The sequence below is a fragment of the Chiloscyllium plagiosum genome, chromosome 10, assembly GCF_004010195.1.
Source record: "Chiloscyllium plagiosum isolate BGI_BamShark_2017 chromosome 10, ASM401019v2, whole genome shotgun sequence".
Taxonomy (NCBI): Eukaryota; Metazoa; Chordata; class Chondrichthyes; order Orectolobiformes; family Hemiscylliidae; genus Chiloscyllium; species Chiloscyllium plagiosum.
This window is the reverse complement of record NC_057719.1, coordinates 30,389,116-30,399,442: the sequence shown is the minus strand read 5'-3', so window position 1 is coordinate 30,399,442 and position 10,327 is coordinate 30,389,116.

The following is a 10,327-nucleotide window of genomic DNA, read 5'->3' as shown; positions in this document are numbered from 1 at the left end:
TGAAAAATGGCTAAAATACATTGGTCACATATGATATCAAAATGTCTTCAACTGGATCCTGAAAGTGAGTGCTGTAGCTATGACGTAGTGACCAGTACAGGCCGTTCTGCTATTACACCCATTTTGTTAATGCAAATTCACTATAATGCAATTGGCAAATTAGGGGCATTGTTTCTAAAGTGTGATCTGGTTATAATGAGGGGAAAAGATAGAGTCAACGGCCAGAGACTTTTCCCCAGGGCAGATTGACTGGTACGAGAAGTCCATAGTTTGAAGATATTAGGAGGAAGGTATAAAGGAGACATCAGAGGGTAGGTTCTTTACGCATGGAATGCGTTGCCAGCTGAGGTGGTGGAAGTGAAGTCATTGGGGCATTTAAGCGACTGCTGGACATGCACATGGATAGTAGTGAGTTGAGGGGTGTTGTCGGTTAAGTTACTATATTTTACGTTAGGATTAAGTCTCGGCACAACATCGTGGGCCTCAGGGCCTGTTCTGTGCTGTACTTTTCTATGTTCTATTATAACATGATTCCGGCCCCATTAGTTTAAATGGTGCTACTATTACATGATTTTCTTATAATATAGGATTGTACGAGAACGGAACTACCGTGTTATAGCAGAACTGACTGTAGATGTGAAAGCAGTGCAATGTTTTGCTAGATTTGACAGCTGCTTTGTAGCATCTTTGTCTAATTTATTGCCAGAGCATGAGCCATTACACCAACTTCTCTGTCGAAGATTTACAGTGGTTTTGGGGCACAGAACTAGAAGCAGTGTTCACTAAAATGATCTTGTGACAGCTACACCAGTGTTGAAATGCTGTGATGTAAACCATGAAGTCACTCTGCTGTGTGGTGCCAATGAAACAGGACTTGGAGCAGCCTTATTGTAGCAAAGACAGACAGTTACATTTGCATCCAGGGCAATAACATAAATGGTGGCGAGAGTGTGTTGCTGGAAAAGCACAGCAGGTCAGGCAGCATCCAAGGAGCAGAAGAATCGACGTTTTGGGCATAAGTCCTCATTCATTCCTAATGAAGGGCTCGACTCTAATCTCCATTTGTAGTCCTCACTTACTCCCAATAACATAAACAGCGTGACAATATGCTCAAATTGAGAAAGCGTGTCTGGCCATTGTCTGCTTGTGAGCATTTCCTTCCATACCTACTTGGAAGGCACAAAGTCCCACAAGCCAATAGAAAGCATTTTCCTCATGCTCCTACTATCTGCTCCAAAGCAACTTCAAAGAATTTATTCTGATCACAGAGATACCATCTGGATATGGTGTAAGCAAGGGAAGCACTTGTACATTGCAGCCCTGTCAATAAAGAAAATACAGACTGCTTCAACAGAGTAAAATCTCAAAAATTTCATAATGTAAAGCAACAGCTCATCATGGTCTGAAAATCATCAATGCAGCAGAAACATTGAATATAAGACAAGCATCTAACTCATTAATCTAACTATCCAACAAAATGCAAATCTCTAAGTTTGTAAGAAGTAGCAATGAGGAAGGTCTGAGAGTGTCAATAACAATGCTGTAGCAACTCAGCAGGTCTGATAGCGTCTGTGGATAGGGAAACAGTTAATATTTCAAGTCTAGAATGACTTCAAAAGCAAAGATTATTAGAAAGTAGAAAAATAAAACTAATTTTGGCAAAGGAGGACTAAGAGGGTAGATGGTATAGGGGCCCAGTGAAAAAAGAAAGGTATTAATAGTGGCGAAAGGAAAATAAATATTAAAAAGGGTATCAACTAGATTAGATTAGATTACTTACAATGTGGAAACAGGCCCTTCGGCCCAACAAGTCCACACCGCCCCGCCGAAGCGCAACCCACCCATACCCCTACCCCTACATTTACATTTACCCCTTACCTAACACTACGGGCAATTTAGCATGGCCAATTCACCTGACCTGCACATCTTTGGACTGTGGGAGGAAACCGGAGCACCCAGAGGAAACCCACGCAGACACGGGGAGAACGTGCAAACTCCACACAGTCAGTCGCCTGAGGCAGGTATTGAACCCGGGTCTCTGGCGCTGTGAGGCAGCAGTGCTAACCACTGTGCCACCGTGCCGCCCACTATGATGTGAAATGGAGAAAATTAATTCTTGTTACAAAATGTAAAGTACATAATGTGCAAACATGACACTGATGGGTTGAGGGGGATGAGAATGTGAGAAAAACTGAGGATAGACATAAACTGGTCAGTTCCTGAAGTTACTGAATTTCGTGTTGAGATTTTGAGCCTGTAGTGTGCCTAAATGGAGCATTAGCTGTTTTTCCTCTTCTGCTGAGAGCATTGATAATAAATTTGTCACTATATAAGAGGAATGGCATCAAGCACTAATTGACAGCCCAAGACAGCCTATCATGTAGAGGACATAGTCAGTATCCCAAAGAAATTGAGAAAAGAGATGCTAAAGTGTGAATGTACGAGCCACCAGTGAATTTAGTCAAGACTGAGGAAGTAAAGACTTGCTCTACTGGACAAATGAGTAACAAAATCAAGGACCACAGCAGTTAGTATGGTTTTAAAATAAGAGTACCAAGGTAAGCAAGCTGGAAAGCCTCTAATGACATATAGTATCCCAGACAAATCATGGTTATGTTTTCAGGAACTGATTATCTTGTCACAAAAGACTACTATTCTGACTACTGGAAGGTGGGCCAGTCAACTTCAGTGAGGTCATTATAAATGATTGGGAAATTTGACACTACATAGCATCTCTACACTATCCCCAGTCAATTGGAAAACATGAGGTGGTAATCAAAATTGCCAAAGGAATCATTAAAAAATTGAGCAAGTCGCACACTTGTATATAATGCATTCCTCAAGTGAAGAAATATACTTACAGAAGGTATGGAAATTACTTCAGTATCAACACTAACATCACAGCATCCACAAACTATTCCTCCAGTAGCCAAAATAATCTATTGAAACCAGAAGTAGTAACAGGTATGTGTGACAAAATTGGAATTGAAATGGCAGAAAGCCAAATTTCATTTGACGTGATTTAGCCATTGACTTTGGAGCATCTGTGATGCTGAGGAGGTCATGGATAGCATGTTTCATGAATTGGTTACACAGCAGATTAGGATTGCTGAGGGAGAAAGGGATTGGGTGAACAAAAGGCAGAGAAAGAGCAGGAAAGCAGTGCAGGTGTCCTTTGTAGTCATCTCCCTCCAAAACAGGTATACTGTTTTGGATATTGTTGGTGGAGATGACACACCAGGGGAAGGCAGCAGTAGCCAGATTCATGGCACTGTGGCTGACTCTGCTGTATACAAGGGTAGAAAAAAGAGTGAAAGGGCTATAGTCCTAGGGAATTCCATTGTAAGGGGAGTAGATAGTTCTGTGGTTGAAAATGAGACTCCAGAATGGTATGTTGCCTCCCAGGTGCATGGGTCAGGGATGTCTCAGATTGGCTGCAGAATATTCTAAAGGGGGAAGGTGAATGGAGAGTTGTTGTGGTGCATATAGGTACCAATGATATAGGTAATAAACATGATGAGGTCCTACAGGCAGAATTTAGTGAGTTAGGAGCCAAGTTAAAAAGTAGGACCTCCGAGGTAGTAATCTCAGATTGCCACCAGTGCCACGTGCTAGTCAGAGAAGAAATGACAAAATAGACAGAATGAATATGTGGCTTGAGAGATGGTGCAGGAGGGAGGGGTTCAGAGTTTTGGGTCATTGGGACCAGTTCTGGGGGAGGTGGGAATATTACAAATTGGATGGTATATATCTGGGCTGCACTGGAACCAATGTCCTGGGGTTGCTTTTGCTAATGCTGTTGGGGAGGGTTTATACTAATGTGGCAGGGGGATGGATACCAAATGAGGTTAGTGGACTGCAAGGAGGTAGGAACGAAAGCCTGTAAGGAACTAGATAATAAAATCAGCGTGACTAAAGGGAAGAGTAGGCAGACGAATGCAAAGGACAGGTCATCTGAGGCGCATTGGTATTAATGTGAGAAGTGTAGGTAAAGCAGGTGATCTCAGGGCTTAGATTAGTACTACAAATATGATGTATGAGACTTGGTTGAGGGAAGGGCATGATTGGCAACTAAATATCCCAGAGCAGTATATAAATAGTCCAACTCGGGAAGGGGCCATACTGGGCCTGGTGATAGGGAGTGAGCCCAGCAAGGTGGTTGAAGTTTCGGTAGGGGATTACTTTGGGAATAGTGACCACAATTTTGTACATTTTAGAATATTCATGGACAAAGATGAGAGTGGTCCTAAATTGAGGGAAGGCCAACTATAGCAATATTTGACAGGAGCTAGTGAGTGTGAATTGGGAGCAGCTCTTTGAAGGTAAATCCACATTTGATATGTTGGGAGGCTTTTAAAGAGAGGTTGATTTCGAGTGAAGGACAGACATGTCTCTGTGAAAATGAGGGATAGAAATAGCAAGATTAGGGAACCATAGATGACGGGTGAAATTGTGAGACTAGTTAAGATAAAAAAGGAAGTATACCTAAGGTCTAGGCAACTGAAAACAGACAAAGCTTTGGAAGAATATTCAAGAAGTAGGACCAATCTGAAATGAGGAATTAAGAGGGCTAAAAGGGGTCATGAAATATCTTTAGCAAACAGGGCTAAGGAAAATCCCAAAGCCTTTTATTCATATATAAGGAGCTGGAGGTAACTAGAGAAAGGGTTGGCCCACTCAAGGACAAAGGAGGAAAGTTATGTGTGGAGTAAGAGAAAATGGTTGAGATTCTTAATGAGTACTTTGCATCAGTAGTCTCTGAGGAGAGGGACATGACATATGTTAAGGTTAGGGATAGATGTTTGATTACTCTAGGTCAAGTTAGAAAGAGGAGGGAGGAGGTGTTGGGTATTCTAAAATACATTAAGATGGACAAGTCCCCAGGTCTGGATGGGATCTATCCTGGGTTACTGAGTAAAGTGAGAGAGGAAATAGCTGGGGTTTTAACAGATATCTTTGCAGCATCCTTGAACATGGGTGAGGTCCCAGAGGACTGCAGAATTGCTAATATTGTCCCCTTGTTTAAGAAGGGTGGTAGGAATGATCCAGGTAATTATAGACAAGTGAGCCTGACAACAGTGGTAGGGAAGCTGCTAGAGAACATACTAAGGGATAGAATCTATCCACATTTGGAAGAAATTGGGCTTATCAGTGATCAGTTTTGTGCACGGAAGATGGTGTCTTACCAACGGTAGAATTCTTCGAGGAAGTTACAAAGTTTGATTGATGAGGGATGGGCTGTAGATGTCATGTACATGGACTGAGTATGGCATTTGATAAGGTTCCCCATGTTAGGCTGATGGAAAAGTGCAGTCACATGGAGTCCAGGGTGTACTAGCTAGATGGATAGACTACTGGTTGGGCTGCAGGAGACAGAGTGTAGTAGTGGAAGGGAGTTTCTCAAAATGGAGAATTGTGACCAGTGGTGATCCACAGGCATCTGTGTTGGAACCTCTGTTGTTTGTGATAAACATAAATGATCTGGAGGAAGGTATAAGTGGTCTGATTAGCAAGTTTGCAGATGATGCTAAGATTGGTGGAGTAGCAGATAGTGAAGGGTACTGTCAGATAGTGCAGCAGAATATAGATAGATGGGAGAGTTGGGCAGAGAAATGACAGATGGAATTCAATCCAGGAAAATGCAAGGTGATGTATTTTGGAAGATCCAATTCTAGAGCGAACTATATGGTAAATGGAAAGGTTCTGGAAAAAATTGATGTACAGAAAGATCTGGGTGTTCAGGTCCATTGTACCCTGAAGGTGGCAACACTGTTCGATAGAGTGGTCAAGAAGGTATATGCCATGCTTCATTGCACGGGGTAATGAGTACAAGAGTTGGCAAGTCATGTTACATTAGTATACGACTTTGGTTTGGTCACATTTGGAATACTGCATACAGTTCTGGTCATTACATTACCAAAAGGATGTGGATGCTTTGGAGAAGGCGCAGAGGAGGTTCACCAGGATATTGCCAGGTATGGAGGGCGCTAGCTATGAAGTGAGGTTGAGTAGATTAGAAGTATTTTCATTAGAAAGATGAAGGTTGAGGGGGAAATCTGACTGAGGTCTACAAAATCATGAGAGGTATAGACAGGGTGGAGACGAAGAAGCTTTTTTCCAAGAGTGGGGGACTCAATTACTAGGGGTCATGAGTTCAAGGTGAGAGGGGCAAAGTTTAAGGAAGATACACATGGAAAATTCTTTACGCAGTGGGTGTTGGGTGCCTGGAACGCATTGCCAGCAGAGATGGTAGAGGTGGGCATGATAACATCATTTAAGATGTATCTAGACAGATACGTGAAAGGGCAGGGAGCAGATGGATACATAGCTTTAGAAAATAGGCAACAGATTTAGATAGAGGATCAGGATCGGTGCAGGCTTGGAGGCCTGAAAGGCCTGTTCCTGTGCTGTAACTTTCTTTGTTCTTTGCCTCTCCAATGCTTATCTCTGACAATCAGGATACAAACCTTCAGTGATTTAAACAAAAGCCAGATCAAGTGGTAAAGTTATTTCAGTTGTACACAGTGGAAGTGACTGCAACTACACGTCCAGTTGGAGAAGCTGCTTTTCAAGTGTATATGGTTGATCAGGAAGACGTGAATGCACCATCTTCAAGGTCACATGTTAACCATTTGATCCTAAGGTCCACAGCAATCCAACAGAAATGGGAGCAACAACAAAAGATACAAGATCAATAATCCCTAGGGAAACAAAATGAACTTCCAATAGCAATATAGGAATAAAAAAATGGTATCAGTTTCAGCTAGTTAAGGGTTAAATTTTAATAGTAAAACTAAATGGGAACAACAACTCTACTAAGGCAGGTTAGAATGCAGGAGCCATACAATCAGTAAGATAGCATGGCCTTGGATGAAACACAGACAATACCTGTCTAAACTGTGGAGAACACAGCTGAAACATTGCATATTGTATTACAATTCTTATACTTCATATAAAGCAAGGAGATGTCTATAACCCAGCAATGTTGGTTTTACACCTCACAGTGATGAGACCAGCTCTCCTATGTGATCATTAAATAAACAGTTGTCTAACCTGTTTAATGAGTCCCCGGTCAATTTGTCCAATAACAGGCATGTACCATTTAAGAGACTAGCAATGATTTAGGGACTGTGCAATGCGCACACAGACTGAAGGGAATACCAAAGCTCTGGTAGTAGAATAGTTGTGTACATAATATTTTGGGTACTTGCATATTTTTCTTTGGTACAAGAAATGGGATGTTTGGATTGAAGTGCAATCATGTATTAATCTGTAGTCATTTGGCCACAGTCTTGAGGCGCACACATTAGTTAGAAATCTTGAGTTCACTTTAAAAACAAATTGTATTTAACACTCGACATAAATCGTCCAATATGATCAATTCCTTTGTTACAACACTCCCTACACCAAATCAAGTTATTTTCTTATTAATCATACATGTAAAACACAAAGCTAAACTGAATTTGAAATTTTTTATTGTTTGAATGGATAAATGCTAATTCAAAAATGTATTAAACAAGGGCTAGCATTATTTTTGAATGCCAGATTTTCATTGGATAAGTAAATAGTGAGGTTTTAATAAAGTTGAAACAGTTTAACATATTTCCTTCATCCTATTTAATCAAAAAAGAACATATTGTTCAGTGAATGACCTGGTTTCCAGGCGAAACTGGATACTTTCCTACCAAGATCTTGTTAATTGTATTTGTGCATTTTGTTACAAGTATATTTCTGGTTTATGTTTCCTTTTTATCTTTCTGGTTTATGTGGGATACTTATGAAGTAGTGTCACACAAAATCTTGATAGTAATTAAATTATGCAACACACTATTTGCATGTACAATAAAATAACTGTATACGATTATTCGTTAAATGTCATAACCAGCAGCATCTTTTAATTCAATCCTTCTGTAAAGTTGAATTCCATTCATCATGAGATGCAATAATCTATACTTTCCACTTGGTGTCACTCTACATTATTGAAAAACAATTCAAACATTATTATAATTTGTAAAATATCCATTTCTCATGTATTGTCAAAGTAAGTATTTTAAAACAAGAATGCATGTAGTTTGTACTCCTGTCATTTAATAGTTTCACAGAGCAACTAAAATTACATAAAGAATCTTTGCATTTTTAATTTCTTTGGCATTTCTTAAGGGTCATTTTTCATAGAATCATAAAGATGTACAGCATGTAACAGACCCTTCGGTCCAACTTGTCCACGGTGACCAGATATTCTAAATTAATCTAGTTCCATTTGCCAGCATTTTCTATTCCTATAAATCCTTCCTATTCATATGCCCATCTGGATGCCTTTAAAATGTTGTAATTGTACCCTCCTCCTCCACCACCTCTGGCAGCTCATTCCATACATGCAACACCATCTGCATGAAAATGTTGTCCCTTAGGTCCCTTTTAAATCTTTCACCTCTCACCTTAAACTTATGCCCTCTAGTTTTGGACTCCCCTATCCTGGGGAAAAGACCTTGGATATTCATCCTATCCATGCCCCACATGATTTCATAAACTTCTATAAGGTCACCCCTCAATCTTCGATGCTCCAGGGAAACTAACCCCAGTCTATTCAGCCTCTTCCTATAGGTCAAACCCTCCAGCCCTGGCAACATCCTTGTAAATCTTTTCTGAACTCTTTCAAGTTTCACAACATTCTTTCTATAGCAGGGAGACCAGAATTGAATGCAGAATTCCAAACATGGCCTAATAAATGTCCTCTCCAGCCATCATTTGACCTCCCAACTCTTATAGTCAGTGCACTGACCAATAAAGGCAGGCATACCAAATACCACCTGCACTACCTTGTCTACCTGCAACTCTGCTTTCAAGGAACTATATGAATCTACACCCCAAGGTCTCTTTGTTCAGTAACACTCCCCAAGATCTTACCATTAAGTGTATAAGTTGTGTCCTGATTTGCCTTTCCAAAATGCCAACACCTCACACTTAACTAAATTAAACTCCAACTGACACTCCTCGGAATGTTTGCCCATTTGATCAAGCTTCCATTATACTCTCTGTCCACTGCACTATCAATTTTGATGTCATCTGCAAATTTACTAATGATACCTCCTATTTATATAAATGACAACTTGCTCAAATGAACTTCATCTGCACTTAATTGGTGGGGTGGGAGTAGTAGTAATGATGCTTCTCTTTACACTCTAAATAAGTGCTTATTTTGTAGAAGTTTTACAATTCCTGTTAAATATGATGCAGTTTTGTGTTCTTTACATTTTTGAGATGTGAGATGAGTGATGGTGCAGTGAAAAGGTTTTTTTTAAAATTTAGATCGTGACTGTGGTGCTGTAATAAGGTAGCTTGTGGTACATCTTTTGACAGAGTTAGAGGAACTATTTGTTTCATGTGTGGTTCTGTATGAAAGAGTAAATCAAAATAAAATGACCATGTATAATTAAGATCAATGATTCACAATTATCAAACAATTGTACATCTATTTCCTTCATTGAAACCTGAAAATATTCTTAAATTCCTATCTCTATTTATTGTTATGCCATATGACAGGAACTAAATTAGAGTGGTGCTGGAAAAGCACAGCAGTTCAGGCACCAACCGAGAGCAGGAAAATTGATGTTTCGGGCAAAAGCCCTTCATCAGGAATAGAAGCAGAATGCCTGCAGGGTGGAGAGATAAATGAGAGGAGGGTGAGGGTGGGGAGAAAGTTGCATTGAGTACAATAGGTGAATGGGGTGGGAATGGAGGTGATAGGTCAGAGAGGAGGGTGGGGGAAGGCAGCAAAGAGTACAGTGGGTGAATGGGGATGGGGTTGAAGGTGATAGGTCAGAGAGGAGAGTGGAGTGGATAGGTGGAAAGGAAGGTAGGCAGGTAGGACAAGTCATGGGGACAGTGCTGAGCTGGAAGTTTGGAACTGGAGTGAGATGGGGGAAGGGGAAATGAGGAAACTGGTGAAGTACACATTGATGCCTTGGGGTTGAAGTATTCCAAGGTGGAAGATGCGTCCAGTCTCCCCAATGTAGAGGACACTGCATCGGGAGCAACGGATACAATAAATGATCTTGGTGGATGTGCAGGTAAAACTTCGGATGTGGAAGGCTCCTTTGGGGCCTTGGATGGAGGCGAGGGAGAAGGTGTGGGCATAAGTTTTGCAATTCCTGAGGTGGCAGGGGAAGGTGCCAGGACGGGAGGGTGGGTTGTTGGGAGGGTATTGACCTGACCAGGTAGTCACAGAGGGAATGGTCTTTGTGCAAGGCGGAAAGGGGTGGGGAGGGAAATATATCCCTGGTGGTAGGGTCTGTTTGGAGGTGGCGGAAATGTCGGCGGATGATTT